Source organism: Montipora foliosa, chromosome 3 (genome assembly GCF_036669935.1).
Source record: "Montipora foliosa isolate CH-2021 chromosome 3, ASM3666993v2, whole genome shotgun sequence".
Lineage (NCBI taxonomy): Eukaryota > Metazoa > Cnidaria > Anthozoa > Scleractinia > Acroporidae > Montipora > Montipora foliosa.
In genome coordinates, this window is record NC_090871.1 from 24,266,080 (window position 1) to 24,274,047 (window position 7,968).

General features: G+C 39.0%; 1 pseudogene; it reads left to right on the plus strand.

The window, feature by feature from the left end:
• Window positions 1–7,968, plus strand: part of LOC137997127 (uncharacterized) — an 18,866-nt pseudogene continuing 10,898 nt past the window's right edge.

Consider the following 7,968-nt stretch of genomic DNA (forward strand, 5'->3'; position numbering starts at 1 on the left):
GTGTTTTCAGATGAAACTAAAATGGATAAATGCAAAAAGGACAGTCCAGACCCTGAACCGTCTGTACCAGGGGGAAATTGTGCGCGTATTCATAAATCTTCATCTGTTTTGTCTGTGTTTGCGATGATGTTGACCATTGCTCTTTTCGCGAGAAACGAGGGAGTGATTTTTGAGATGAAAATGGCCGAGGCAGAGCTTTCCGAGGAAATTCAACAAATCAAAGTAATTCTGAAACAAAGAGCCATGTATCCCGTGAAAGTGCACAAAAACAAGGATGGCGCAAGGGGTAAGTTTTTAAGAAATTATTAAAACTTTGTAAGTTTCTCTTGCGTTATTTACCTTGTACAGATAAATGGCAAAACGCCATTAAAAGGAATCCCGTTAAAAACCAAAACCACACAAGGAAGATAACTTCGATCTGTATGTTGGACAATAGTTTTGTCTTTGTGAAACTTGAAGATGCAAAGGAGGCTATACGATACTGTACTGACTATCTGAGTGAAGCTACAATCGACCAGTCTCACCGGCGTGAGGTCTCATCAGACGAATAAACAATGCACATCTTAACTTGACGAGGGTCACCCTTTTTGAGTCGATCGTCGTTTGCATGCTGTCCCTAAAAACGACTCAAACAGTCGAACGTATAAAAAATTAAGTGAAGCTATGATCCTCGCAGTTACGAAAGCAATTTTGACGAATTGCGCCGTAGAGAAGCCTGGAAAATTAAGGAATTGAAGGGGGTTTGAACCCGTGATCTTACGATGCCGTTGCGAGGCTCCAACCAACTGAGCTATGACGTCACTTATGTTGTGAGCTGGTCATTTGTGGGTTCATAGCTCAGTCGCTTAGAGCGTCGCACCGGCATCGCGAGGTCACGGGTTCAAACTCCGATGAAGTCCTGAATTTTTCACGCTTCTCTACGCAATTGCTAAAAATTGCTTTTTTAACTGCCAGGATCATACCTTCACTTGATTTCATATCCGAAGTTCAATTTATGATTCATTTCATATATCATTTCGTTCGTTGGATAAACAATTGTACGGTAAATCACAAATCTTGGTTCTCAAAAGGAATAAGAGACGGGTTGATCATTTAGAAATTCTTAGCTGGCCAGAAAACCTTGCCTCGGTATAAATTAATTCCGCTTCAAAGGAAAATCCTCTTTGCGGAAACTGCGCTGAGATAAAGGAAACAGCATCAACATGAGTTTGGGAAATGACATACTGCGTTTCGATTTCCAAGTGGCGTACATTAAGGAAAAAAAACAAAATCGAAATAGAGATTTTAGTGCTTTGCCATTTGACTCAATGATGAACTCTTTCATTGCTGTCGCAGTGAGTGAAACTGAAGCGAACGAACGAGGCAGCCCTCAAATCGGGAGAAGAACACATTTTGTTCGAAACGCAAGGGATTGAAACTATAGTGATTCACTGTCTCGCAACAAAAAAAGGCTCAAACTGCTGAGATTCACAGAGATTGACTTTTTTCCAACCAAATATTTGAACAAATATTTATTTCTTGGTCATCTTGAACCTCCGTCTATTTTTTTCTTTCTTCTCTAGAGTGGGGTCCAAAAAAACGGTCCAATTGAGGGTCCACGTTTTTTACCGTCCCTGCTCAAGACCTATTAAAATCTCCCCTCAATTCTACGCAAGAACCGTCGTTAAATTGCAAGCATAATTGAACATCTCCCTTCCTATCGGCAGCATTTCTACTATTAAGGTTGTTTTGCTAATCGAGTTGAAATAATAAAGGTCGGCCTTATTTAACTCTTGACATAGATTCACAGTTCCTTGTCTTTACAGAACCCTTGTGTACAACTTCATATCTGCTTTTCTGGCTTTTTTATTCTTAAAACCTCATGACTTCTTTTTTTAATTTTCTTACTTAAGATATTTTTGCCTTTGTTTGTTTCCCTGGTCCAAAGTTCAATCTGGTGACACTCTCTTATTTCCTACAAATAACATTCGGGACAGCATCTTCACTCAAACATTCGCCGCAACGGATGTATTGTCGTTCTAAGAGCCATTAAAGTTGTTATCTAAACGATCTTTGAGATTTACACGATTTTTTCCTTTGCAGATCTAATGGAAAGAAATAAAATTGTCCGTCGGCATCTTACTGTTAACAACACTGAATCTGACAACATAAACGATTTTCGTCAAGGAATGGAGAAATATGTGGAATCGCTTATTGTCAAGTCCTGTCGCCCTTCAGAAAAAGTGTGTCTACCAGGTCCCCCTGGACCAAAGGGAGTTCAAGGCCCTCGCGGTAAAAGAGGATCCAAAGGTACCAAAGGTAGAAAGGGAATACAAGGTGTTATGGGTCCACCAGGTGAGCCTGGCAAACAAGGCATGACGGGAGATCCTGGAGAAAGCGGTGTTAGGGGAGAAAAAGGTAATTAAGATAATTAACTCCGTGAAATATTTTTGTCTCTGAGACACTGAAGAAAGGTACTTGGCTTACTTTTTCTGATTTTCTCCAACTTCTGCGTTTTGTCAACAATTTCAAAATGAATCAACCAACACTATTCCAAATTGAACTCAATCATTGAGCATAGTTCTCTGATACTAGCTACAACAAGTTGCAAAATTAGTGGAGACACTTCACCTTCTTGGGGCCTTATCAGTTATCAGTGTTTCCATCCAGTAAGACAAAAAAATGTTGAAAACTTAAAAATTCAACATTGAAAGGGAGAGAGGGGAGGGGAAGTGGAAAAGGTTGAAATTCTATATTCGGCGGGTATTGGATTCCGAAGCTAAAAAAGGTGTTTTTTTAACAGTTTTGCATTTTGTTGTAGCTTGCTTCATGTTTTCTTATCTTTACTTTAACTTCTTCATCACTCCTTTTCATGTATTCTAACTGGTAAATAGCGTTTTTTGTCTCATAGGGCAGTCTAGTTCGCTTCAACTGACAATCTAGAGTCAAGACTGAGTAACAAGTGGAGAGTCGGGACCAGCTTATATTATGTACTGTTTGAAAAACGAGCATCAGTGTTTTATCAGGTTTAAAAACATGAGACGGCCAGTGTTTTTAGACCCGTGCTGCGAGTTCTTTTGAACGGCTTCATAAACGTTTCACAAAAAGCATGTTCCTCGGGAGTCCGAACAAAGGTTCAAAATGTGAGGGGAATACAATAGCACACACAAAAATAAGCCGGGCCTCATTGTTATTCTTTGTATAAAGAATTCGAATGAGGAGTGTTTTATTGCCCCTGGAAGTATCATTGTAGCTTGCGCGTAGATAGAGTTACAGTGATATAGACCTTATTCATAAATGGCGGTCACATTTATAATTCTTTTGTCCACGTGCAAATTAGCCTACCAAGCCTCATTTTAAAGCAAGAATTCTTTTCAATTCACTGTATGGTATGGAGGCTTGGTAGGCTAATTTGCACTTCGACAAAATAATTATAAATTGACCGCCATTTATGAATAAGGTCTATAGTATTACATATCTGGTATACCAGAAAATATCTCGATTTGCCAGAACTAGGCACGCACGGGAATAAATGGGTAATGATGACATTTTCGCACCAAATGCCCGGGAGTAAGTCTTGGGTACTAACGAGTTGAGCAGAAAACGGCCGAGGGCGTGGTTGATCGGAACGTAACGTCTCAATCATGGGATGTATCGGTAATGGGAAATCTTCATGTATGGGGTTCAACATTATTGTTGAGAATATCTTGCCATCTGTCAAGGAGTGTCACACGTTACATGCCGTGCAATCTATCGTTGGAGAAGCTATTCAAAAAGTAATAGAAAGCTTTTGTCCGCCTTTGTCTTAAGTCGGTTTCTTCACAAGGGGGTCGAGGAGTGACTAAATTATCTCACGACAAGGAGAATCCTTTGGTTTGATTAAGAGTCGCGGGATGATTTCATTTGGTTCTTGGCACACCGCTAACTCTAATGAAGCCGAAAATAACTCCAAGCCTTTGTGCAAAACAATACTCTATATTCTTTTAGATTAGCACATTTTTCCCTTTTACGGTTTTTACATTTTTTTCTCACACTTCCATTTTGTATATATTTCCATCTCGCGTATTTATATTTTAGTTTTTTTAAGGCTTTAGTCTGGAAGCCGAAAGCTTATGTTTTTTAAAATCTTTACCCAGATAACGCTTTTTTACATGAATATGTCTCCAAAACCTGGTTAATAATAATAATAATAATAATAATAATAATAATAATAATAATAATAATAATAATAATTTAATACTTCTATTGCACGCCTTGATGATACAATGAACATGTGCGCATTACAATGCCAAAAATAAAGATCTATGTAATAGTGACAATAAAAATGTAGACTATAATATTAATAACACTTATCTAAATATCCAAGTTACGTATAAAATATAATAAGATTTGTACCTAAGGTAGATCTAAAATTACAATAATAGTATTGCAAATAAAAGCTATAGTGAGTTTTCTATTTCCATTAATAAAATGGAGCCCCAAAGAGATGTGTCTTGAGTTGACGTTTAAACGAGGTAAGGTGCGAGATCATGCGTAACTTAGGTGGCATTGAGTTCCAGAGTGAAGGTGCAGCTACTGCAAACAATCGATCGTTTATTGTCTTCTAAGCTTTACGCTTGAACGGGACAAGGAGACGACCATTGGTGGATCTCAAGGTATACTTGGACCCAGATTGTAACTCAAGTAGATTGGTAATGTAGTCTGGCACAATGCCATGTAACGTTTTAAAAACAAATAAGAGAACCTTATAATTCATTCATTTAATTTCTTAGATTTTTTTAACACGAGAAAGCGTTTTTTTGAAATCACGCAAGAGATGAAGTGATCCTTTTAGCTCACAGACTTAAAACAGTTTTCAAATCAAAGCTTTGTACGATTTTCTTCTTTGCATTGTTGATAGAGCTGACGTAACTCGAATCCTCGGTAAGCTAACCAAAGTGCGCACGAACTCAGTGTTTTTCTTTCTCTTCAGTTAGATAATTTTACACCCTAACCCATCAACTCGAACTGCCACTGAGATGCAAGTCACACCTGATTACCCTTAAAGGTTCGAGTTATGAAAAAAATTACCTGAATCTTCTTCGCTTGAAGGTAAAACAGGACACCCTGGACACCCGGGACCTAAGGGAGAACCTGGAGAGTCCATATCTGTGCCACAAGTGACTGTCTCCTGCTTCAATGACGGTGACTGAAAATCAACCTGCTACTTTCCAGTGCTCAGCTGATGGTAATCCAAAGCCGAGAGTATTCTGGAGTAAGATGAATGGCTCACGACTGGTAAACAGCAATGATCAACAAGACAAACTGGTGATAAAGAAGGCTGTCTATAACGACTCAGGGAAATACGTTTGCAGAGCTACCAATTTGCTGGGAAAAGATGAAAAAGTGATCGAGCTCTTTGTCGAAGGTCAGAACCACTCTCTAAAGACAAAAGGTTGCAGGTAGCCTATATTCTGACCGATGTTTGGTTCACAGTTTACTTTCTGATGCCCTTTTCGTGTCACGAGCAGTAGGTCAGAATATACAGGTCTCCTCTTCTTCCAGTGTAGTTCAATTCTTCCCTCCCGATCCCATAGTAACTTTTGGTTGGGCAACAAGTTCACCGGAGAACATTTCAAAAAGTTCTAAGATGACAGTCAAGGCAGACCCTTAGATATTAAACTGATGAAGAAAAAAAAAAAAAAAAACAAGAACATTCAGTACCCACAAGGGGAGCACCGTATTTCCCCCGTGTTTCAAATATCACCTTGAAAATTGACACTGATAACGGTATACGGGACATTTATATTCTGTAACTGCGAATAGATCTTTGTAAAAACTGTGCATAACCCTCCACTCCTCCTTAGAATTCTTAGTTTCCACTTACATGATCGGTGGCCATGTTTTATCGGCCAAAACTTAAGGAAACGTTGATACAGGAACAGAGCTGAATTCCAACGAATTTGAATTTGAATTTGAATTTGAATTTGAGTGTCTTCAAGATTAACAGTTGAAAGGAAGAGTGCGAGATTCAGTTTCCGATGAAGGCAAAGGCCGACACCATTACTGCCGTAGCGTGGCGTAATCTCGACATCTCGCTCGTTACTCAATCTTTCGAAATAGATGACATATTTCTGCTCTTCTTTAGTTTCTCCAGTCTTTACTAAGGTCCCTGGCGAAGTTGTTTTATTTGAAAAGCGTTCAACAGCTGTTGTTATTTGTGAAGCGTTTGGCAATCCGCCACCAGTGATCCAATGGTCAAAGGCCTATTCTTCATTACCGCAAGGGAGATCAGTGGTTATTAATGGCGCACTTAAAATTTCAAGATTTAGCCTCCAAGACATTGGTACCTATCAATGCAACGCAAGTAACAGGCTAGGATCAGTAACTTTCACAACATCACTTCTCGTTAAAATAGGTAGGTATCACCAACTAAACTGGCCCGGGAATTTACACTGCACACAACCTAAACACTTCGAACGATGTATGATTTACCTGATTGCTGGTTAAAAGTAACATTCTGAACATTTCCTCAAAACATTTTTAAAATGTGGAAATGCAATGCACTGTCCGTTGTCGAAAGCAACTTATAAACTTATGTCATAGTTAGCACGTATTAGCTCATGCCATGCAAGAATCTAAGCAAAATCACGGAAGTGCTGTGGGCGATGTGCAAAGAACACTTCTTATTTTTCGAAAAGCTTAGATTCTTTTGAACTATTTGATTTGTTTGCCTTAATCTTGTGGCTTAAACTGTGGGTAATTGCATTCATTTCCACCGCAATTTCAACATCAAGACATTCTCTATTTCGAATTCCCCATAATACACTTTGTTTGCCCCCCAAATTTTGCATTAACTATTGTTTTCAAATGCTCTTGGGGACACTGCATATTAAATGAAAAGTGTAACAATTGAACCCACTGGGAACTCGGAAAAATCCGAGCCAGAGATGGGATTCGAACCCACGACCCTCCGTGATGTAGTACGGATGCTCTAACCACTGAGGTACTGGAGACTCTATGGTGAACAGGGGTAAAATGTGGGTATTTGACTCGAGCTGCATCACGCAGCCACAGAGTCAAATATCGACTGACAGCATAGCTCATAACTGCATCGCGCAGTCACATTGAGAGCATCTTTGAACGATGCGGCCAACCAACCACCAAAGTGAGCGAATGTGAGAGAATATGTGTGTTAAACATTCTAAGACATTAGCAAAACAGATAAAGAATCGAGGTCGGGGTGAAATTACTAATTCTCTGGAAATAAGGTAACCTAAAAATACTCCTTTAATTTAAGTGCAAGACTGCGCTTCGAACCATTTTGATTCGCATTGTCATTAGAAACGACTTATGCAGTGTCACATAATTACAGAAAAAAATAGCGCATTCTTCACTGAACAGCGAATGTGTAAACTATCACCATATATCACATTTTAGTATATTAAATACACAGGTGATTATACAAAATCGCGCGATCTCATTGGCTCGCTATCTCGGATTATCAGCCGATAATCACCTCGACGGACAAAATGGCTGCCAGTAGTCGTTTTGCAACTGTAAGAAGAGATGATTTCGCGTTAAAATGTTTTTTTTCTTCTCTTTTTTGAAATAATCACCTGTGTATTTATAATAAAACAATTAATTATTCGCCTCAGGCTCAGTGATTATTGGTGAATATTCACCGATAATCACTTCGCCTTCGGCGAATAATTGTTAAATATTGCAGTTCAGATACTCCATAAACGAATAAATGCTGATTTATATCTGGAAGAAAAAACTGTTAGGTCACTCGTATATATGGGCACAGGCTTGATGGGAGCCCTTCCTGTTTTTTGACACAGTGCAAGTAACCATATTTCTGGCTCCAGTTGTCTTGTATTACTGTCTGTTTTGCCTTTTCTATCATTAAAATCGTGCATGCTGAAAACTGTTAGCGAGGAAAGTAACCGGCATTGCGTCTTTAGCTTGATTCCAACTTTTGCGATATGCAAAAGCATAAGAGCCTAG